This window comes from Euprymna scolopes, chromosome 15 (assembly GCF_053919585.1).
Source record: "Euprymna scolopes isolate OS-2025 chromosome 15, ASM5391958v1, whole genome shotgun sequence".
NCBI lineage: Eukaryota > Metazoa > Mollusca > Cephalopoda > Sepiida > Sepiolidae > Euprymna > Euprymna scolopes.
The window spans coordinates 33497436-33522750 of NC_136496.1; positions in this window are offsets into that span (position 1 = coordinate 33497436).

The following is a 25315-nucleotide window of genomic DNA, read 5'->3' on the forward strand; positions in this document are numbered from 1 at the left end:
TCTGTATTTTAGTGACTCCCGACGTGATGGCGACCATGCAACGTTCTACAACACCTTATTTTACATTGATGACCACGGAATACTCAGCCTTTTGTGGCTTTGTTTAGTTATTATCGTTTTTCTTAGCTGCTTTAAAAAACACATTCAGTTCAGTTAATATTTTTAACTTACGCCGTAATATTCTTTTTTTTTTACTTTTTGTCCTGCTCTAAGCAAGTCTGACGACCTAGTCCACAAACTCCAAAATTCCATCATGACAAGTTTCAATAAAAAATACACGATTAAATCCGGATCTGAAACTTCCAACGGAGACCCCCACTACCATGTCTCCTTCTCCAACATCAGGGGTCTACGTTCTAACCTTCCAGAGGTTGAAGCCCAATTACAGGAGACTAAACCAGACCTTTTATTTTTAAGCGAAACCGGAATTGGGCAGACTATTTCCCTAAATAGTTCGTAATTAAAGGATACTCTAACCTAACTTCCAAATCTGACCCCCAAGATCGCCATGAACATGGAATATGTGCCGATATAAAAGATGGCTTTCCATGTGGTAGGGACATCTCCAGAGAAGATCCTAACTTACCCTATATGTGCTTCCGAGTAGCACTAGCTCACACTACGGCATTTATATTTACTCTCTATCGCCCCCATAACAGCGGAGTTACTATCTTTAAAAGCATATCTGAGAAAATTGACCAAGTTCTATCAGCATATCCTTCAGCTAACATTCACGTATATGGAGACTTCAATGTTCACAATGTGGAATGGTTGACCCACTCAAACAAGACCGATGATGAGGGGAGATTCTGTCATGATTTCTCCATTGCTTATGACCTCACTCAGATTGTTCACGAACCCACCCGTGTGCCCGACAATGACGGCCAGTATGCAAGTCTCCTAGACCTTTTTCTCACAACTTGCCCTGAACTATGTTCAGTTTCCGTTGTGTCTCCTCTTGGATCTTCCGACCACTCAGTTGTATCAATTAAGATAAAAATGAAAGGTAATAAGTCCTCAGACGTACCTCTCCATCGTACAGTATTTCGATACACTATGGCTGACTGGGATAGTTTCTGTACATTTATATCGAATCTTCCTCTGCGTTCCATGTTTAAAAAGGATGTGTCGTCTATAGTATCAGACCTGACGGAATGGTTAATTGTAGGTATAGACAATTTCATACCCTCGAAAAAGTTCCAGCAAAAACCTTACAGCCAGCCATGGTTTTCTCCAGAATGTGCTGCTGCTATTGCGCACGGAAATCACTTTTTCCACTGCTTCCAACGTAATAGATGTATGGAAACTAACGCCGCTTTCAGGACTGCCAGCAACCATAGTAAGAAAGTAATAAAGGACGCAAGAGAGTTGTATGCTCAGTCCGTCAAGTTCAAAGTAGCTGAGCAGCGGCTTGGTTCCCACTAGTTTTGGCAAATAGCAAACAGAATCCTAAACAGAAGCGTGTGCTCTATCCCAACTATCATCAATGGACCTGAGTTAATCTCGTCAGCATCAGACAAAGCCAAACTCTTTGCCAAGAACTTTGCAGCCAATTCTAACCTTTGCGACCAAGGCCGCCAACCCCCAATATTTCCTCCTGTATCAGAAAACACACTATGTGATATACAAATATCTGTACGTGATGTTGCCAAGCTAATCAAAAACCTTGATTCCAGTAAAGCAACCGGCCCTGACGGTATTCCAATTATAGTACTCAAAAAACTTCAACCAGAACTAGCGCCCATACTTACAAAACTGTTTAAACGTTGTCTTAAGGAGAATTGCTTCCCATCACCCTGGAAAATTTCATCAGTATGCCCTGTATTTAAGAATTCAGGTGATCGCTCATCCCCCTCTCATTACAGGCCAATAAGTCTCCTGTGCGTCATGAGTAAGTTGCTGGAATCCGTGTTAAATAGAGAAGTAATCAACCATCTCAGCAAAAATAACCTTCTTAGTGACACACAATATGGTTTCCGTTCTGTTAGCTCTACAGAATATGTGCTTACAGTTATATCTCATAGGATTAGCGAATCTCTCGACAGAGGCAACCTTTCTAGGACAATTGCTCTTGACATATCAAAGGCTTTTGATAGGGTATGGCATAAAGGTTTACTTCACAAGATCTCCAGCTATGGTATAGCTGGAAATGTCTCCTCAATTATTAAATCATTTCTCTCTGATAGGTTCATAAGGGTAGTAGTTGATGGGCAAAAATCAGAAGCTCACAGTATAAATGCTGGAGTCCCTCAGGGCTCCATCCTGGGCCCAACTCTTTTCCTGATCTACATTAATGATCTTCCAAATCACATCCTTACATCATTCGTAGACATTTTTGCTGAAGACACTACCATCTATGGTAGCACATCTAAGACAGTAAACGACCAAGTTCTCTCCGATTCTCTCTCCTCTGATCTTGATCACGTTGTACAATGGGGAAAGGAGTGGTTGGTTACTTTTAATGCATCTAAAACCAAGCTTCTATCTTTACATCATCAACGTTCTGATCCCCATCTGGCATCAATTAAAATGAATGGCTCTCGTCTTGGGGAGGCCTCAAGTTTTGACAGGCTTCTGGGCTTGACCTTTACTCCTGATCTTAAATGGAATACGTACATCAAATCTTTTGCCAAGGCCGCTGGAAAAATGGTCGGATCATTCTATCGATCCAGTAGATATCTCACTGCTGATGCAATTCTTCATCTATATAAGAGCCAGATACGTCCAAGGATGGAATACTGTTGCCACATATGGGCAGGAGCTGCTAGAAAAGACTTGTCCTGCCTCGATAGGGTTCAAAATAGACTTCGTGGCCTGGTGGGAGATGTCCTTTTCTTTCCGCTGCAACCTCTATCTCACAGAAGATATGTTGCGAGTTTGTCTCTGCTTTATTGTTATTTTCATGGAAAGTGTTCGACTGAGCTTCAATCTATGGTCCCTCTTGCCAAACTTTCACAAGAACACTCGACTAGCTGAAAACACTATCAATAAGTCTCCCCACTCTTTATCTGTGCCTAAACCTAAACATAGATTCCATGATCAAAGCTTCTTTCTTAGAACTGCACGCCTGTGGAATTGTCTTCCGTTTTCCTGCTGTCTATAATACGGTTGTCTTTAAGTCCAATGTGAACAAGCTTCTGATTAGCCGTTCCACTTAAGTTAACAAATTTACCGAACTTCCATTACTATCGATTACTATATTGTCCTTTTGACTACTGTACACTCTTTAACCCTTATGCTTGAGTGGCCTATCGGCCTTGATAAGTGGTGACGCTTATGTAAAAAAAAGTACAGAAACAAACCGGTTGAACTGCATGCACGTCACAAAAAAAGGAACGTCTTAACAAAGAGGCACATTTTTCACAGAAAAACAAAACATTTTCTCCGAACACTATAAACTTAAAAAACTAGAAAATTTTCAAACATACATTTGTCACGCACACAAAAAAAAATCATTCTAGCGGATACACATTTTCACTAGAAATGCTGAAAAACGTCTCAACCTGATTCGTTTCGCCGAAACACACAAAACAAAGAAAAACATGTTTTCTTTCACTGGACTTTTTTTTTTAAACTGAAAGACAACCGCTCCATATATTAAAAAAAACACCTGCTTAAAAAAGAGTGAAATAAAATATTAAATATAACATTTTAAAACCGATAAGTAGACACATATCTAAACTAATGTAAAAAAATACATGTCTTTGTTGCAATTAATATTGTCTTCAAAGTGGTATTTTGTGTCTAGTTTATCATTGTAATCATGGGATATTTCGTATCTCCAAAGAAAATTATCTAATTGGGGTAAATCGGACAAACGAGATGGCCAGTTGTAAGGTTTATTTTGTGATAGTCGATCTTCCCTTGTATTAAGCTAGTGTGCTTCCTTTGAAATCATCCTTTGAGAATTGCATTCCTTCTGTCTAGGCAATCTTTCTTGTGGTCATCAATGCTCGGCATTATGTTGTATTTCCTCACACTGCATAGATGGCACAGTGGGAAATGACGACCTTCTCTAAACCTCCTTCTATTTGATGATGAAAGGTGTCGTCTCCTCTATAAATTGCCATACCCAGTGCTATGTTTTTCTTGTCTCCATATTTAAAAGTTATATGCATGTAATATATTTTTGAAACTACCTTGCATCATGCCTGTAAATGTTTCTACCTTGCCGCTTAGTTAATTTCTAATAGTCGTTTAAAATACAAGGAAGTCCACCTTGCAGTTTCGTCTAGGAGACAGTTATCTTTAAATCTGCAAGAACAGATTTCGTTTTATTTTGCCTTTGATTCTGTAGAGATAATATTTTTTGCAGATTATGTGCTGGAGTATCGATTTAAATTTCATGTTCTATTAATAATTAGTGTAGTTTATGTCTGGAGGGTTTTTTTTTTTTTTTTTGCTTTGCGGTTTAATAAAATAGGGCCTACTCGTGTCATGGTGATATATATAAAGTTTAATATGTGTATATTTTTATCTGTTTCTATATGCAGGATTTACTCATAAATTAGTTAACATACCATTATGAATTATCACATAGGTACAAGGCATAAGGGGTCGTAATGTAGAATATATTTACTTTAATTTAGTTTCATGCCATAAAGATTAAAAACGATGGAAGTTCTCCGTGAAAAAGTAAATATACCTTCGATTTTATGTAATTTTAAAAATAGATATTAAACATGAATGGATGGATATCTCATATATTTTAGGTTTTTAAGTATTTTAAAATGTTAAGTATTTTAAAAGGTTTTAAGTATTTTAAAAGTTTTTAAGGGTTTTTAAGTGTTTTAAAAGGTTTTAAGTATTCTTAAAGTTTTTAAGTATTTTAACAGTTTTAAAGTGGTTTAAAGGGGTTTAAGTGTTTTAAAAGGTATTTAAGTGTTTTAAGTTTTTAAATATTTTAAAAGTGTTTAAGTATTTTAAAAGTTTTTTTAGTATTTTAAAAGTTTGTAAGTATTTTAAAGGTTTTTAAGTCTTTTACAGGTTTTTAAGTATTTTAAAAGTTTTTTAGTATTTTACAAATTTTTAAGTGTTTTAAAGGTTTTTAAGTGTTTTAAAAGTTTTTCTTAAGTATTTTTAAAGTTTTTAAGTATTTTAAAAGTCTTTTAGTATTTAAAAAGTTTTTTTTTGTATATTAAAAGATGTTTAAAGGGGAAAAATATGAGCACAATCTTCCTAGTAAAAAATCAAATATTTCAGTTTTTAATTTAGTTTGATCCATAGGAATTAGACAGAAAATAAGCAAGATTCACTTAATATTGTAATTCCTTATCAAAACCGCTTTAGCTTAAGCGTTAATTTTAGACATTCTAGAATAAAAAAAATTACTTATTTGATTTTGACCAAAACTAGTACAAGGATTCTAGACATGAGTTTAAGTATATCTTGTTTTCATCATCATCATCATCATCACCATCATCGGCACTGCTGTTTTAACAGCGTCGGCGACCACAGCTCTCCAAATTGGAGGGCCATGGTAATAATTTTTTTACAAAGGAATCATATTTATCAAGGCCTGGAAGCCACTTGAGAAAAATGGTTAATGAGTGTAATCTCGGGAAGACAAATAAAGATGCTAGTTTCCCGTTGCTTTCCGTCTTGATTCGGAGCACCCCCCCCCAGTAAGTTAAATGCGCCCTCAAATTCCGACCTGCATATTTCTACAACTCGACGCGGTACATACAGCGCCTCGCCTTCCCAAATGATCACCCATCTGATACTGGCCAAACTCATCGTTGCTTAACTTTGTTGATCTGGCTAGAATCGGTGTCTCAATATGATTGTGCTGTATATTGTTTATAAGGGAGCATAAATATGATGTATTGCGAGTATAAATGTTATCGGTCCTGGGACGAGTATTCTTTTAGTATATGTTTATCTTCGCGTTGGCCACCATATACATGCAATATTTAAGTAAGTATTAATAATTATCTTAAACCTACAAACACCTGTGTTTCTAACTTCCATTCTCATCAGTATACAGAATAATAATTACTGCCAGTCGGAGGATTCGAACCCAGTCACAAAGTCATCTTTGACTCCGGTTGGCATTCAACCTCCAGGATACTAATAATTAGCATAACAACTAAGGGTATTAAGTCCTAATAATGCCAACCGACGGGCAAAAACAGTATACAGTCAGATAGTATTCAGCGACAGGAAATCGAATTCGTGCATTGCATTTAGGTTGACTGTTCAATTACTTAAGCCCCTAAATAGGAACCAACGTTTTATTAAAAGGGATGTATGACTATAATAGTGTTTAATAAACATTACTAATTATTTTTGAACCTACAGACGCATGTTGGTTGGTGGGTTGTTTTTGTTTTACGGCATATCAACCCTTTCAGGTTATTTAATGCCGAATCCAGTGATTTTGAAGAACAATTTTTTAATAGAATATATATATATTTTTCAAGTCAGTTTCTATTTAACCCATAGTTGGGACTCTAACAGGTACTACCACTCTGGGTTAGAGTGGACCTAGGAGCAATGGTAATTAAAGGGTGGCTCCACACTCCCCAAAGCCCGCAAGCTGGGGCCTCATCATCAGATATAGTTTAAGGTCATATCTAGAACCACACAGACGCGTGTGTTTCGAACTTTTGTTCTCATCTGCACAGGAATCGTAATTACTGTCAGTCGGGCGATTTGAACCCAGTGACAAATTCATCCTTGCGTGCTCGTTTTTTGATTTCTATGTGTAATCTACCTCCAACACATACACACACACACACACACACACACACACACACACATATATATATATATATATATATATATATATATATATATATATATATATATATATATAAGAGAGAAAAAGAGAGAGACTAAGCTGCCCGTGATCGAATAAGGATCAACGAAAGTTCCACACTTCAAATATTTTTATTGTTATCGAAATCGGTGAAATCTTCCATTTTTCAATCAAATTGATTTATTGCCTGCTCTAGTCGGGGACACGCCGCGGTGCACTAAGAGGAATCTTCACATTCCTCTCGCAATAAGTTAGTCCACAATACATTACAGTCAATATTGCACTGTAGAGAACCTACTGTTAATTTTATAAAATTATTTTATATAATGGCTAGAATTGAACTTTCAAATGCAAAAGTAAAGTATCATGGTTCAGTTGTGCTTTAAACAGAAACGTCCATTTCGAATGTGCCCCTGTCTTATAATAAAAGCTACTGTTGATTTTATACATCGATCCCTTCTGCTTGTGTAGTGATAAAACTTGTCAAATGCACTTGTGATATTAGGCTGTATAAGGGTGTAAAATTTGATAAAAAATTGGATTATTCCTAGTTAAATAGGATTTTTCGATTATCGAGTTTTTATACTTATCGAGTGCATTTCGATAGTAAACCTACTTAAGAACACTCCCAAACACATGAATTGCATTTGTGGGAAATTTCCAAATAATCTATATCCAGTCGATTCTGAGTTCATAGAGAACGAACTGACCCCCCACCCACACACACAAAGTGACTTTTATATAGAGAGAGATTTTCTATGAAAGGCTTTGTGTTGATTGCAATAGGTTTTATTGTTTGTTGTGGCTGGTTTAACTACGGGAAAATTAATTTGGAAAAGAACCAAAAAGTTATGACAAACAAATGAAGTCGAAAATAAAAAAGGGTAAAGAGTAATTCAAGTGATTGTCTTTTATTCTTTATTAAAGAATAAAAGACTTTTGTTTGGTGGAATCATTTTTTGGTCAGAGATGTCATTATATTCTTAGTTTATTGGCTGGTTTGCTGGAATGTTCAATGTGGAGTGGGTGTTTTGAATCGATTGGAGGAAGAAAAGAAAAATTAATAATAAAGGAAAGAAAGATAAATAATAAAGGGAAGGAAAGAATAATAAGAAAAGAAAAATAATAAAGGAAGAGAAAAAAGATAAATAATGAAGACATGAAGGAAAAATAAAGAATAAAAGAATGAAAGAAAAATGAATAAAGAAAGTTAAAAGAGAAAAATAATAAAGAAAGCAAAGAAAGATAAATACTGAAGGAAAAAAAGAAATATAAACATAAAGGGAAGAAAGATAAATAAGAAAGAAAAGAAAGAAAAATAAATAATGAAGGAAAGAAAGAAATATAAAAAATAAAGGAAAGAAAGATAAATAAGAAAGAAAAGTAAGAAAAATAAATAATGAAGGAAAGAAAGAAAAATAATAAAGAAAGGGAAAAAAGATTTTAAAAAATAAAGAAAAGACAGAAAGATAAATATGAATAAGAAAGAAAGGAAGGAGAGATTAATAATAAAAGAAAGATAAAAAATAAAGGAAATGAAATACAAATAATAAAAGAAAAGAAAGAAAGAAAAAATAAAGGAAAAATATAAATAATAAAGGAAAGAAAGAAACATGAACAATAAAAGAAAGAAAAATGAGTAATGAATGAACGAAAGAAAAATAATGACGGAAATAAAAGGAGAATGCTATATATTAGGATTTTACGCTAGTAAGTAGCGATTATGTTAACTAGTATAAATTTTGACGAGGGTTACATTAAGTACATGTCAGGATAACCTACAATGCATGTGTCGAATGATATGACATAGAGATAACTTCACATGTTCGATGGACAGAACAGAGTTTCTAGTCAGAGTAGGAAAGCGAGAAAAGCGACCTGCATCTTATAATATATAGATAATCTAAGTGAATGCTGCGTTGAGGCTTTGCCCGTGCGTTTCTGTGCTAAGACTAACTTAGGAAAACAAGTTAAGAACTAATTACAATTAAAATTAAATATTGGTATCTCTTCCGGTGAACAACCTCACTTTAAATAAAACCTTTGAAAGCCAGCAAGTCTCCCATTGTGTTTCCATGCAACAGTAGATTCGTATTAAGTTAAACCGAAGCTCAACAACCACGAGGGGATCAACGACTAACGCAATGGCAGAATGTAGACCAGCATCCGCGAACGTATGTAAAAAGACTTTCATTATACAAAGACGTTGTTTCGTTGATTTGTTGTCTCGATCGCTCACGGACAAAAACGTACATGTGCAAAAGTACGCGTTTATGAAAAGACCATGAACTGTATTGCGTAACCTTGAAAATCTTAAGTAAAAAACGAAAGAAAGACAAAAGAAACGGAAGAAATACACGAAGGAAAAAAGAGATATGTAATGTGGCTGTTACTATACTGTCTCCAGGATGTGTTTGTTTAGAAACATACGATCCTTAAACAGTTAGCGTTAAACGCGTACTAGCAATCAAAACTCTGAAGACAGGAAATCCTATAAACAGGTTTATTGGAGGTAGATACGGTAAAAAAAAACTGAAAGAAACAGAAAAGAAAAAAACATTGTTAAGAATACGAAGAGAAAAAGTCCGGAACGAGAAGTTATAAAAAGGCTGAATCTTATGTGTAAGGAAATCAACAACAGCTAGAAATAAGGGGGCCGAACACGTGGATAAAGAAAATAAACAAAGTTCGTAGTTAAAATTAAATAATATTAAAAAAATAACATTAAGGTATTAAAAAGTGTCTTCAAGAAGGGTATAATACAATGTTTCTTACTGGAGATGGCTTAAAACGGCGAAGGATAATGGGAGATAAAAAACAGAGCCATGCGGCTAGAAAGGCAGCTAGAATTAGGGGACAAAACACCGGTCAACCTGCAGGTGTCGAGTCAGGAGAAACTCTATAAGAAAAATGTCCGGCCAGGGGACAAAACTGAGAGACATAATACTCCTCGCCTGGCGTCTTAGACGTCGTAAGTTTTCTAGTTCTCAGTACAAAGAAGGACAGTCTCGGTAATGGATCTGAGGAGGAGCTTGGTACCATCCTTTCTGGAAATCCTGACTTCCACTTCCCTCACTTGTTTGTCTTCACTGGGGAACACGCGTGTGATCAGTCTTAAGGATCACTCGTTTCTCGCAGCCTGGTTGTCTTTGAACAACACCACGTTCCCTGGTTCTAAGTTGGGTTTATCTGATCTCCATTTTGTGCGTGTTTGGATCGAAGAACAGTATTTTCTCCATCTGCTCCAGAAAGTTTCAGCCAGATGTTGGACAAATTTGCATTGACTTTTGAGGATATCTTTGAGTCCATAATTTCGTTCGTGTGTGAAGGATATGCCCACTTTCTGAGTGAGGAAGGAAGCCTCAGAATGACCATTCTCAAACAGCTTTACCATGAATGAAAAGAAGTGTCTCTGTGTCTCTGACTTCTTGTCGAGGCTGCGTTTCAATGAAGAAAATCGTCTTCTGCTAGTTTCTTATTATAGGGGGAGACGACGCCGGGGAGATCGGAAAGGTAGTGGAGCGATCCAACTGTTGTTTTTTGTCTTTTTCAGCACCCCTTTCCATGATGTTGAGGAAGGTGACATCCTCAATAGAAGGTGCTATCTTTTCACCGTCTTTTGTCTGTCGAAATGGGTAACCTTCCATTTCGATAGGGTATGATCTTTTTCTAACCTCAAGGTTGTTTGCGCATGGTTCAAAATGGGTAGGGCGTCCCTTTTCGGATATATAGGTATGCGATGTCTTTATGATGAGTGGAGGATGAAACTTCCCTAAGCAGACGGTGCCTACTATTACCCATCCCAGATCTAATTTCTAGGTATATGGAGCATCGTGGGGGCCGTTTATTTGTTGACGCACCTTGTGGATTCTAAAGATGTTTCGTCCGAGAAGGAGTATGATAGGAGTTTTAGGCTCCACGGTGGGGATGAGGTGAGCTATCCTTTTAAGGTGTGGATGGTGGAACGCTGCCCCAGGGGTTGGGATGCTGGACCTATCATTAGGTATGTCATCACACTCGACCAGGCTGGGAAGTAGGATGCTGGTTTTTCCATCTAGGGGTTCCACTGTGAAGCCTACTGCTCTTCTTCCTGCGGTCTGCATTGCTCCGGCACAGGTTTTCAGGGATTAAGGAAAACTCGGTCTGTCACTCTTGAAGGTGTGGAAGACTTCTGAGCGTGCCAAGAACCGGTTGCTTTTTTTCGTCTATGATGGCGTACATCTTTACCGTCTTGTCTGGTTGGTCGGTTGGGTAAACATTCACTAGGCAAATCTTAGAATACGACCTTTTTGATAGGTTGTCACCGCAAACCTGTGTGCATTGTCAGACCAATCCGACTGCTGTCGGGCAGTGGTCCTCCTCGCCGTGCTTTGTAGTGGGTCTCACATCGACGATCCACGGAGGTGGCCCTGGATGAAAAGCAGTGTTGTGGTCTTCGCTGTCACACTCCTTGCATTTAACGTTAGCTCTGCAGAACCTGGGTGTATGTGCTGTAGATGAGCAACATTTGAAGCAGATGCCATTTTCTCTTATGAAAGTCTCACGTTCTTTCAAAGGTTTCTCTCGAAAGGCGCGGCATTTTGACATTGGGTGAAAGACCTTGTGCAGTGGGCAATATTGCATGGGTATGTGCTCGTTCTTTTTTTTTTGTCCACTCTCAAAGTTGGAAACTGTGGGGGACACTTCAGTTTTGTTCACAGATATTGCTCTGTGTTTGCGTTCTTGTGGGGGGGGAGTCTGTCCACCGGTGAGTTAATCCTGAAACTTGGATCATTTTTTTATCCTAGCTTGCTGTGTGACAAAGTTCACGAACACTTTGAATAGAGGGAACATGACTTGGCGGCGCTCTTTGTACTCTGAGCAGACAAATAACCATCTGTCTTGAAGCGAGGGTGGTAATTTGGCAATGAAGAGACAAAGTCCTCGTGCGGTGTCCAGAGAAGCAAGTCCAGGAAGGTCTCCATCTTCCTTAGCCGACAGGAGTTCAGTAGATAGATCGCCAAATTCTCTTAGTCTCACAGAATCACTGTTAGACAGCCCTGGAAAATCGTCCACACGTTTAAATAGCGCATCCTCTATCATCTCGGGGGCACCGTAACATTCTCAGAGTGTGTCCCATATTCTCCTAAGTCCCTTTTCTGAATGATTCGGCTGGGCTGATGTTAATATTCTTGCATGTTCTCCTGACTCTTTACCGAGCCACTTTACGAGGAGGTCTATTTCTTCACTACATGTGAGACTAAGGTGTTTCACAGCACTTTGGAAAGACCGTTTCCAAGTTCGGTAGTCCTCAGGTCTGTCATTGAAGAACGGCAGTCCAGTAGTAATCAATTAACGCCGAGTAAGGTACCTCAGAATGTGTGACATATATTGGGACTAATAAGCATCCCTGTTATCAGTGAAATTCCAATTGTCGGACAGTTTGGTGCCTTCCACATGTGAGGTGGGTGGGTGAAGGCTGATAACAGGGGGTGATCGCGTGGGTCAGAACTCCTCAGTCTGAAGGGAGGTGATTGGTCGCCATGTTTATACTGGTCATATTTGTATTCTCGGAGTGGTTGGGGTCCGATAATATCCTCTTTAGGATGCCTTGTCTGATCGGCTAGGTACTCCTTGACTCTTGTGTTAGGGTCAGCAGATGTACGGTCAAGGTTCAAATGGTGCCAGCTAGACCGCTCGTTTAACTCATCAGCAGCTTCCCTGAGAACTTTTGCCTCAGCCACGGCGGCAGCTGTTTCCTTTACGGGCTGCACCTTTTCCAATTCCATCCTTATTTTGATTTCTTTGTCGATAAAGGCTAAACGTGCTTTGGCTGCCTCAGCCTTCGCTTGAGCGATAGCAGCGGCGGCAGCTACTGATGATCTGCTAGAGGACCGCGAGGAGCGATAAGCATGATACCTTGTGCGATTCCACGTGTTATCTGCCATTGTTGAAGGGGAGAAGGAAAAGGACGTCCGTAATAAGATAAAGTCTAAAGGAAAACTGGAAGAATAAAACGAACGGTGTGGACACAACTATTGTTGAAGTGGTGTCTGTTTACAAGATGGATAGGTTCTTATCTCCGTGTAGGAGAACTGTAATCCGCTAAGAACTGTGTAAACACGGCCACGGTTGGTAGGTTTTGTAGTTCTGACGGTTGAAGCGCACTCCACGTGTAATCTGTCCGATGGGAAGCTTTCGTTTTTTACTATACTGTCTCCAGGATGCGTTTGTTTAGAAACATACGATCCTTAAACAGTTAACGTTAAACCCGTACTAACAATCAAAACTCTGAAGACAGGAAATCCTATAAACAGATTTATTGGAGGTAGATACGGTAAAAAACTGAAAGAAACAAAAAAGAAAAAAAACATTGTTAAGAATACGAAGAGAAAAAGTCCGGAACGAGAAGTTATAAAAGTGATGAATCTGGGAGTCTTATGTGTAAAGAAATCAACGGCAGCTAGAAATAAGTAGGTCGAACACGTGGATAAAGAAAATCAACAAAGTTCGTAGTTAAAATGAAATAATATAAAAGATAACATTAAGGTATTAAAAAGTGTCTTTAAGACGGGGATAATACAATGTTTCTTACCGGAGATGACTTAAAATGGCGAAGGATAATGGGACGTAAAAGAAACGAGCCATGCGGCTAGAAAGGCAGCTAGAATTAGGGGACAAAACACCGGTCAACCTGCAGGTGTCGAGTCAGGGGAAACTCTATAAGAAAAATGTCCGGCCAAGGGAGATAACTGTTTCAGGGACAAAACTGAGAGACATAATAGTTACACTTTAATCGTGTTACATTTCAACCACCCCGACTGATACTTTGCCTGGTGTTGTCACAGGAACAAAAAAGAAAAAAAAAAAAAAAAAGAAGGACATTAAGAAAAATACGGCTCAGCATTTTTGGGTGAATGAAGAAACATTTATTACAGTAATTTCCGACAACGCACTTTACTCTGGTTCAAAATATCACTCACGCGTCAAACATGTCTTTCAAGATGCTCTTTTACGCACGTGTCACTGTCGTAGCTTGTCTCTGTTTTTTTTTTCACCTCGCAGCGCATTTTTTCTATCAAGTTAAAACATCTTTGGTCGCCTTCTTCGATCTGTCGTTTTTTTTTTTTTTTTTTTTTTTTTGTTGTTGTTTTCCCGCATTGAAATTATTGGCGTCTGTGTCTGCTCGCTTCAGCACGTGTAAAACAACCCCCTCTCTCTCTCTCTCTCTCTCTCTCTCTCTCTCTCTCTCTCTCTCTCTCTCTCTCTCTCTCGCTTTCTGACCACGAGGTCTGTTTTTTTTCTTTTTTTAATTTTACTTTTTTCTTTTCTTCTTCCCGTGACGTCAGCGCATGCACACTTGTCAATTTCCATATGTGTTTTTTTCTTGTTCGTAGGCGCTCTGTTACAATAAAAGCGTACCGCTTTCGTCACAGCTGGAACTATAAAAACTGTAATAAAGAAGGAAAGAGAAAGAAAATAAAGAAATACAAAACAAATACAAGAAAGAAAGAAAAATGAAAGAATAAACAGCTGTTTAAAGGAAATAAAGAACAAATTAGGTTTGACTGCACGAGCGCCACTGTGAAATGCATCGCGGGATGGTGGACGGTTATCGATGTGAGATTTTCTTTTTTGTGGAAGCAGAAAGGAGAACGATGCTTATATGCAAATACTCAATGGCGTGACTAATTCCATTCTCTTGAATAAGAAATAAAACGTTTTAAATCTGTTGCCAAGAATGGTTGGATCATTCTATTAATCAAGAAAGTATCTCACTTCCGATGCAATCTCCTATCTTTATACGAGACAAATACGTCCTAAGATGGAATACTGTTGCCACATCACGCGAAGAGCTGCTCGGAGCACTCGTTCCTTCCTGGACAGAATACAAACCCGACTTCGAAATCTGAATGGCGATGTCCTTTTCTCCTTCCTTCTAAATCTTTTTTTTCTTAATTACATTTCCACCCAAAACAAGGCACATTGCCACTTTGGTGTAGGGGGCTACTATCAGGGACAACAGCTACTGGGGTACTATGAAGGGAGTTGGGCAGCAAGATGTCGGTTCACGTTACACTTGAACGTCTGCATGTCAGTACAGTTGGGGAAGCAGGGACCTGGAATGGAATTCCAAAGTCTAGCGATTCTGGGGAAGAAACTACTCGAGTAGAAAGCTCTTTAACATCTAGGGATCTCTACTGTTTGGGGTGGGATTTAACTGCCTGTCGGGTTAGTCGAAGGTGTTTACGTCGTGAGAGCACAAGTGATTGCAGTTCGTCAGAGCATTCACTACTAAAATACTTGTAGAACATGCAGAGGGATGCAAGATTTTGTCGATGGGACAGAGGCTGAAGCTTAGATGACAGTTCAGGACATATCAGATTGGCGACTCTCTTTCTAACCTTGTCTAGGAGCCACAGACTAGTAGCAGATGCACCAGCCCAAATATGACAACAATACTCCATACATGGGCGAATGGTGGCCTTATAGAGGCACAGGATACTTTCGGGTGTTAGTAGTTTTCTTGCACTGTAGAGAGAGCCCAGCTTCTTCGCAGCGGTCCTGATAAGGATTTCAATGTAATTGTTCCAATTCATGTTTCCTGTGAACGTTAGGCCAAGGAGTTTAAAAGATGTACTCTCACATAAAGAGTCATTGGCCATTGCTATTGGTAGTAGAGAAGGTTTATTGTAATTATTGAAGGAAACAAGTTTAGTCTTGGCAGCAGTGAATGTGACCATCCATTTTTGTCCCCATTCCACTACAGATTGGAAGTCATCCTCTAGTGTTTCTGTCATTTCTTTAGATATGTGTCCATTTTTTTCCTGCCGTGCCTGTTATAGAGTGTGGTGTCATCAGCATATATACCCATCTCAGAGGCAATTTGAATATTAGGAATAATAAGGTCCAAATCTTTCTCACAGAAGAGACATTACAAGCCTATATCTGCTCTGTCGTTATTTTCATGACAAGTACTCAACTAGGCTACATTCTAGTAACCCCGCCTCCCGTAAGGCATCTAACGTCTAGTTACAAGTACTATGAGGAGTTTCCATTCCTCTTTGTCTGTGCCTAAAATTAAACGACAATTCCATGAGCAGATGGGAATGTTTCCCTTTGCCCTAAATCAACAGAGGTTAAACCATTCCTGTAATGACCTGTTCCCTGTTGATTACGGTGTAATGTTTATTCGGTGCAGTCGAATTTTTCGTTTTTAAGTCGAAGTTCCTAAATGTGTCTTCCGATTTTGAGAAAAGGGATATATATTGCTAATCGCCTGAGGCGTCTATGTCGGAGAATGCCGACAGGGTTGCACAGGCATCTTTTGTAGGCGTATAGTACTCTCTTTCTTTCTTTCTTTCTTTCTTTCTTTCTCTCTCTCTCTCTCTCTCTCTCTCGGACGCTGAATTTCAATCCCATTTTATGTCACATTTCTCGCAATAGGAGAGAATAAATATCTTCCATAAGCAGAGCTTATTTTCACATAACTGTTCGCTTGTGGAACACAATAGCGCCGAACTGCTTCCTAGTTGACTACAATACGATCGTTTTCAAGTCCAGCGTAAAGAAGTTCTTGATGAGCCGTCCTCTTAAATAATTAATTTCAAATCAGTTTCAACCATCACCGATTATCACAGTGTTGTCCCGCCTGACACTCATTAACTCTTATCCTTGAGTGGCGTCCGGACCTTGATAAATGGTAACTCTGTAGTAAAAAAAAAGCATTTTTTCTGTTTTCTGAGCTTTTCTAGATCGGAGAAAAGATTGAAATAAATGAAAGAATAAAACAAAAAAAGAAAGATAAATAAAGAAACAAATAAACGTCAATAAAACCCTATAGAAAAAGGGATGGGGACTGAAAGAAATAGGAGAAAGAAACGAAAAAAAAAAGAAGAGGTGACGTATAGGAGATTAAAAAAAAGAAAAGAGATACTGATTTAAAAAAAAAAGAAATAGAAAAAAAAAAAAAAATTTTTAAAGACGCGTGATTCCGAGCTTTCAAGCTAGTATATCAGAGAGGAGATGTGAAAAACTAAATATTTAAATTTGTGTTATTTTGATCACTCGGATAACTGGTCTCATCTGAAGTGTTGCTCCACAAAGTTTCGCCCGGTGTAATCTTTGACCTTCGAATCTCCGTGCTCATTGCCGTATTTTACAGAAAGATTCCCGAGTTTGACAAGATACACCCAAAGAAGGTCAGAGATACATCGACCGAACCATTGAGAGAATAACACTCAAGATCAGAACAGTAATCCGAAGAATCCAAATAATACGAATTAAATAGTTATTACTTAAAAATAATTTTTAACCCCCTTTCAGCCGGACACTTTAATGAGGATTAATATAGGCCATCTTGTCTAGCTATAAATGCAAGTTGCTTGATGAGAACAATAGTCCAAATATAGTAGAACCCCTTGATACGGCATTGAAAATTCGTAACAAAATACAGTACAGTATATAATACACGAGTATATAATCAAATAAAACCGTAAGGCGGGACAAATAGCGTAACAAGGGGCCGGATACCATCGTAATCCACATCATAACCTGAAACACCGTATCCTAGAGCCACCGTACAGGGTTCAACTGTAATCCGAGATGTTGCATCCCTCTGCCTGTTCTACAAATACTTTAATGGTGAATGCTCTGACGAACTGCAAACACTTGTACCTCCCAGACGTAACTACCCCCGACAAACCCGACAAGCTACTAAGTCTCATCCCTTTACAGTAGAGATCCCTAGGTGCAAGAAAGCCTTTTACTCCAATAGTTTCTTCCCCAGAACTGCGGATCTTTGGAACTCCCTTCCGGGATTCTGCTTTCCCAACTGCAATTATATGCAGAAGTTCAAGTGTAACGTTAACAAACATCTTTCTACTCATCTCCCTTCATAATGACCCCGCTAATTAAGTCCCTGATAGTAGCCTCCTGCTTCAAAGTGGCACTGTGCCTTGTTTGGGGTGAAAATTGAATTTAAAAAAAAAAAAAATACCAAACCACATTTTTTTTTTGGAAAATGAGATATCTCCCACATTAAAGGTCAGCCTTGTGTCTAACTTAACCCTGCTGGTGAGGCAGGTAAATAATAAAGGTCAAAAAGAGAAACCATCCTATATTAAACTGACAGACACCGATAAACTAGAAAAGGCTTAGTGTATTTGTTTATTGTCTCTTTGTGTAAACAGTTTGATTAGCCATGGCTTCTCTTCCATATAAACTATCGAACGTTAACGGAACAAAAATAATCTATTGAGACTACACTCATTTCTCAATGCCCAGTCGAGGGATGAATAAGATAAATATAACATATCATTCATTGGCTAGTTTCGCATATCCCTTTTCATTAAAACTTGTCTATAAACTTTTTTTCCTGGTTGGCACTGACCGGAAATAAAATGAAAATATATTAACGTCTGCGAATATCGATAAGGTCATAGTTTTGTTCCCTATTGATAGACCTCATCTCTTGCTAACCTTAATAACAGTTTTTTAAGTTTTCTTTTTTGTATTATAATATGAAAAAAAAAAACTTTTCAGAAATGATGTTTAAGATGTTAGTAGTAGATAAAGTCTATTAAGATTTTAAGAAAAATGAAGATTTTATTTTAATTGGACGGAATAAAATTATGACCTTACAGATATTCGCAGACATTTGTATTATATATCAGGCTGACAAGAAAGTTATTGCGGTTTTTAACTTTTTAAATTCAGATAAACATATCTCGGCTCAAATAAAATTTTATTGATCGAAATAAGCACCATCAGAATCAACACACTTTTGCCAACGCAACGCAAAACAAGTGTATTTATGCTCGTTATATTTAAAACTAGTGGGGGTACCCGGCGTTGCCCGAGTGTTTGTTTCCGGGACGGGGGGGAGGAGTTTTAAAAAATGTTATGGTAGGTAAGTAGGAAGGATCAAACCCGGAGTCATGAGTAAAAGTAGGAAAATAAAGTGTGAAAAAAAAAAAAGACATCTGCAACGTTAACAGTTCGGCCATTCCAGTTGTTTAGGAAAAAAAAAAAAACGACTACGGTGAAAATATAATGTGAATTGTCCAGCACGCTAACCACTACGCCACAGAGCACTGCAGCTTAGTTTAGGGATTTTAAATAACTTCACATGAAAGAACTACGAAGCCAAACCGGTGTTCTCTTCTCAACTGTTCCTTGTGAACGATCCCCAAACGGTGTTAAGTGGTGGCAGGGGGAGGAGGAATTTATTAGAGAGAAAATATTTTACCACTTCCATTGATCTTAACCGATTTTGGCCGTGACTTCTCAGCAGAAAAAGTATAGAAATCTAAGATTATCGAGGAATTTGATAAATAATAAGCCTATAACACACCTCAGATATTGTTCTGCCGTTTGTGCATATTATATTTGCATGAAATATCTTGATTTTTAATCCTATTAATGTCAAAATCCGACAGGGGAAAAAATGAGTTCATTTTATTTATATAGAAGAAAGAAGATAGAAAATAGAAGATAGAAGAAGATAGAAGATAGATAGAGAAGAATAGAAGAAAAGAAGAAGAGAAGAAGATGAGAAGATAAAAATTACATTAATTATTTCCCTATGTACGCCATATTTCCCATTTAAAAGTGAATTGTCAGGTTCAGTAGTTGTTCATGAGCCAGTAACGTAAAAACCTTGCGTTCTCGTAGCGATCAAATCTCTGAAGGCGTTTTTGATATCGCTTAGGTTCTTGAAGCATTTCTTACACGAAAGATATCGAGATGCTTGAAAAAGTGGTAGTCTGTAGATGTAGGTGTATCAGAATTTTTGTAGGAATTTTTGACACCGCTAACACGAAACTGCGAATAAAATATTAAAAAAAAAAACGCGTAACTTCTCTTTTAAAAGTGGGTTGTTTATTTTCTTCATGGATTATACTTCCAAAATAAACTATTAAAGTTGTATAAAAAATAATAGAAATATTATTTTTTTTATTTTTTAAAAAACAGTAATGAAATTAACTGAATTTTACGAGTTCAGTATTTTTCAATTTTTAAACTTTAAGAATCTATCAAAATTTTTCTATTTATTCTATTTTTACGATATTTTCAGGGACAATGTGAAATTTTATGCTCTTTCCAATAAACCGAATATGATATTTTAGACAAACGTTTTTTTTTAATTCACGCCCGCCATTTTGAAATATCTATTAAAAAGTAAATAATTAATTTACTCACTAAAGTTTTATATATCACAAATTGAAGATAAAAGATCAATAAATAATATATTCAAATTTAAAACAAAAAAAGAAGTGTTTTTTAGAAATTTACCTGTAAAGTCCGAAGTTTAAAACCTTTTTTTTTAATCGCTTTCTTTTTTTTGTTTTTTTTTTTTTTAATGAAACTTTGGTCCTTGCTCCTTTAATTGAAAAATATTAGGGTTTGAATTACATTTTTCGAGTAGTTATAAGCTTGGAAAGGCAGGAGGTCGAATTATTCAATATTTTTCACGAAGTTTTTGACACACCTACTGTAGCTAAACGGTATGGGGCTTATGGCGGATGAGGCAGAGTTTCGTACCCCAATTTGTTCAACTTCTACAGAGTCGGTTTAGCAACGTGCGGTCATTTATGGCGCATTGTTTTGCTTTTTCAGCATATGCTATGATTAGCAGGTCATATTCGAGTATTTGTTCACGATAGTTTACAAGAATTCAATGCCTGTCCTGAGGTAAATAAAAAACAAGAAAAAAAATCTCAAACACCAATACAAAAACATGAATACAGGATATAGTTCGTTCAACCCTTTCTCTTTACCAATCTTTTCTTTTTCTTGTCAGAAATTCTTTTCTTTTCTTTATTTTTTTTGTTAAAAAAGGAATTCATTTGTAAAAAAAAAAGAAAGAATTCCAACGTATTTGCCTAAATATTTAAAGACAACATTTTAATATCTTGAAGGAAGAAAACTCACTTTACTGTTTCAATAGTGAGAATGTTGCTTTTTAATAGCCTGTTCAGTGTCTAAATATTCCAAATATTTTCAAAATTTGTGTTGTCCACAATTTAAGTTTGAAATGTTAACAATCTATCTATATTTATACTCCTATGAATTCATTTTTCTTTTGAGTGTATTGATATTCATATTAAACCCCCTCTTTTGTATTCATTTAAAAAGAAAATACGGTTGTGGAATTACATTCACTAGCAAAAGATCTAGCTAATTTGCATATTCTTTTAAACATTCATTGAAATCAATTCCCTATTAGTTGCTTCGGTTTTCTAATGGGATAATCATCTTTAGTTAATTATTACGTGTAATTATATTCATGCAGATATTCTACATGATTTATACTTGCATAATATTTGCGTAAAAAGTTTATAGTAAACACAAAATTGTTTCCATATATATTTATGTATACGTATGTATTTTTGTTTAACAAATTTTGCCTACCAAACTCCTCCTAGAGCTTTTGGTCTACAAACATGAAACTTCATATATAAGGTATTTGAATCCATGCAAAACTTTATATTTGGGTTTTAGCCTGGAAAAATCGGTGAAAAAGTGTGAAAATAAAAATAATGAAATTTGCTAGGTGAAGGTCGAACGCTGGTATTACGAATGCATAACGTAGTAGCTATTGGTTCATGTTTTAAGTTTTAGTCTTGCAGTAAACATGTTTTCATAGTCCAGTCATTGACGGCAGAGGCAAAATAAATCGTGAGCTGAACGTTTTGGTTTCGATTCTCGGTTGTGGCGCATGAGTCATTTTTTTATACATTTGAAATCATTACTATATATTCCATCCAATCTATCTATCTATCTATATACATATAAAACTGAAAATGTCTGTCTTTTCTCTATGGTAGTTAAGGAAGGCTATTATACAAAAAGGCATTACATTACATATTCACACTTCTTAATATATACATATGCACATGACCTTATGAAGAGCCCGGGCAAAGCCGGACGGAACTGCTAGTATATTACAAAGCCATGCAAATTGAGGCACGAGTAAATCTACGTGCAATTGGATAGTCTTTGATGTTTGCTGATACTGAGTTTTTGAATTCAGCATTACTAGAACGGGATATTTTTATTTTAGTAATAAAGTCAGTTTATTGCTACATATAATCTTCATGTTACATTGTAAATTGTAAACCCGAATTCGTTTGATATCTTTTTTTTTTGTCGTGCGAGTTTTTTCTCTTTTTTATAATATTTTCTTTTCCTCTACCTATCATATCAGTCATATCATTATTTCTCGTCTTGTGCTTGATAGATATCCATTCTGTCTGCTGAAATAGTTTTTTTTTACAAAACTACATCTGCGAAATTTTTAAACTAAACTAGTTAGCATAACCTCTTGCCTAGTCCTACTAATTATGTCTCTTAATTGCTTAACTCTATATAGCAAGATTATTCCAGAATTACGATTGACACCTGATTAGAGTAGAGTTTATTCTGTGCACACAGTTATTCGCTATTTCTCTCCTACAATTTAATAGGTGTTGGGTTCTTTAAAATATAGGATAGCAAACTTTTCATTCAAGCATAATCTACATGACTCGTCTAGTTCCCTACATGTGTTTGCTTGTCTTACTATTTTCCATTCGACTATCGGCGAACGTCCGCTTTCTTTGAGTTCCCAGAAAAGCGGACGTGCCCTCCCATTGGCTGATCAGGATGGGCGCGGTAGAAACTAGAAAGATGATTGGCTAACTAAAAATTCAATGGTATGTCCCTTATAAAAACACGAGGTAACCACAACTCTTTGCATAAGCCTGACGAATTCTCACGAGAATGAAACGCGGAATATTCTGCGTAGCTTAATTGTCATATATATTTTATAACGTGCTACCTAGCTCTACCTATGTATTGAGCACTGTTGAAGTAAATACTAAAAATTTACGCATAAAATTATATTTTCATATATTAATTTATGTGATAAAATTAAGTAGTCATATATATATATATATGTGTGTGTGTGTGTGTGTGTGTGTGTGTGTGTGTGTATAGGGTGTCCCAATAATATATATATATATATATATATATATATATATAGGGTGTCCCAATAAAATGTATACACTCTTTAAATTATCTCAACTTGCTACATGAATACGCTTATAACACACTCCCAAGAGATGTTTAGAAATAAATAATGACACTTCCAGCAGGATGAAGCAATTTCCCACTATCACCATGATGTAAGAGCATATCATGATAGTCACCTGCAAACAGATAGTTAGGACGAGGAGGAAGTATCGAGTACTGTCCATTCTCACTGGATTTTGACTCCCCTTCATGGGTATTTTTCTTTTTTTAGGTGGATGGGTGGTGGCATGTTAAACACAGAGCTCACAGCACAAAACGAATTACAATTAATGAGTTGAAAGCAACCATTGAAAGAAGATGTGTCAACGTACCAACTGAACTGATTAGGAACGTTTTCGATTTAATCAGTGAGCGTTGTAAGTTGTTCATGGACCACAATGGCCAATAATTTGAACACTTTCGATAATTAACTGGTTTCTATATTTGTTCACTGTATTTTGATGTATGAAACTTTTCTTTCTTATAATAAATGTTGGTTTTATGGTCATTAAAAGAGTTCATACATTTTACTGGGACACTCTGTATATAGATACATATATAATCGGCATACAAAGGAAGTTAAATATTAGTTATATTTCTTTTAGATTTTATAAATACGTTTTGTATGACTACAGGCTCCGTTTTCAATTAATGCTTTTTTTTTTTATTAAGTTCGTCTCGATGAAGTTGAGTTGATGACTTTTGGCTGCAAGTCCAGGCGCTTGCGGCACAAAATTACGTGCATTTCTCAGCCAATGACAAAGAGACGCCCTCCTTCTGGTATTTTGAAATCCTTCGTTTTTATTGAACCATTATTTGTTCGATTCTCTCCCTACGATTACCTTTTCTAGCTGAACGACTTCTCTATATTTTATCTTCCTTTTTTCCTTCTCATGATCATCATCTTTTTCTTTTTCTTTTCCATCTTTCTTACTTTTTTTTCTTACTTAAATTACTTTCCCACAAATGTTTGTTCATAGCGAGAATTTATTTATCATTAATTCGTCATAAACATCTTATTTGATGTCCGTGATACTTCCAGTTTTAACCAGCTGATGTTTTCAAGCTTGGAACCAGATCTTTTCCTATTTCGATAATGATTCGTAAAAATCTATCAGCAGGGTCGGTCGACTTCATCCGGGATCCATAACATCGCAATTTCAGTAGAACGGGGCCACATACCGTACCTCATACCATAAAATTAATTTATAAATAAAAACATTTGATGAACGAATATCAAAATTGACAATCTGGTTCCTGTGATTTTACGCCATTAAAATATTTTCTTTGGGAATATATCTGAATAAGCGAAATTACCTGACATCAAATTCTCTTGCTATCGTGTTTTGATTTCGCTTATTTGCATAATGTTAAAACTTTTCAAGTGTGTTTTTCTCATTCTACATGCATAATACTAACCGGATTTGTCGCTCTGCGGGACATGTCCAAGGTTGGACGTCTCGTCTCTTGTCATGCTTGTGGTTTCCTCTCTCAAAAAAAGGTCACCGGCCGAAAACCCTTGTCTCTGGGAAGGTTTGGTTTGTTGATATCTGTGAAAAATTAAAATGCTTTCAAAACACAAACAAAGGTAACAACAACAACAACAAAATTATCAACAAGTAATTAATGATTGTTTTCTTAAAAAATCATTATTCAATTAAATATTCCAATAACACAGAAATACTAATTAATATTATTGTTATTTTTAATTTTATATATATATATATATATATATATATATATATGTACACCAGGGAGTGCAATAAGTAAGGCCCCTGACCCACTTCCCATAGGAGTAGAGCAACGAAACTTGGCACAGTTATTAGTCTTTCTCTACATAGGAACCACCCAGAGTTATGCATTTCTCCCATCGTTTGATGCAGCTCTGGAGACCGTTTTTGTAGAACACCCCATGTTGGTCCTCCAATCACGACGTGACTTCAGAAATCAAGGCTGCATCATCTAGGAAACGTTTTCCTTTAAAAAATAACTTCATGGTTGAGAAGAGGTGAAAGTCAGAGGGTGCAAGGTCATGGAGAGTAGGGAGGATGGGGAAGTATTTCATAACCACACGCCCGTGCTTCTGATCTGGCGACATGCGAGTTGTGGACAGGAGCGTTGTCCTGCAGGAGGAGGGTACCTTTGCTGATCTTGCCCCGCCTTTGATTTTGATTACTACCCTTAATTTCCTCAAAAGTGAAGCATAATAGGCTCCTGTAATTGTGGTACCCTTTTCCAGGAAATCTGTCATCACTACTCCGTCCTGGTCACAGAAGACTGTGAGCATGACCTTGCCAGCGGAGGGCTGCACCCTTACCCTCTTTGGAGGTCGTGAGTCCAAGTGCTTCCACTGCATTGACTGGGCTTTGGTCTCTGGATCATAGTGATGGACCCAGGTTTCATCCTGTGTAATCAGTCTTTTGAAAAATGTGGACTCATTTTCTTGACATATCTCCAAATTCATCCTCGACCACTCGACGCGTTCTCGCTTCTGGAATGGTGTGAGCAACCTGGGAATCC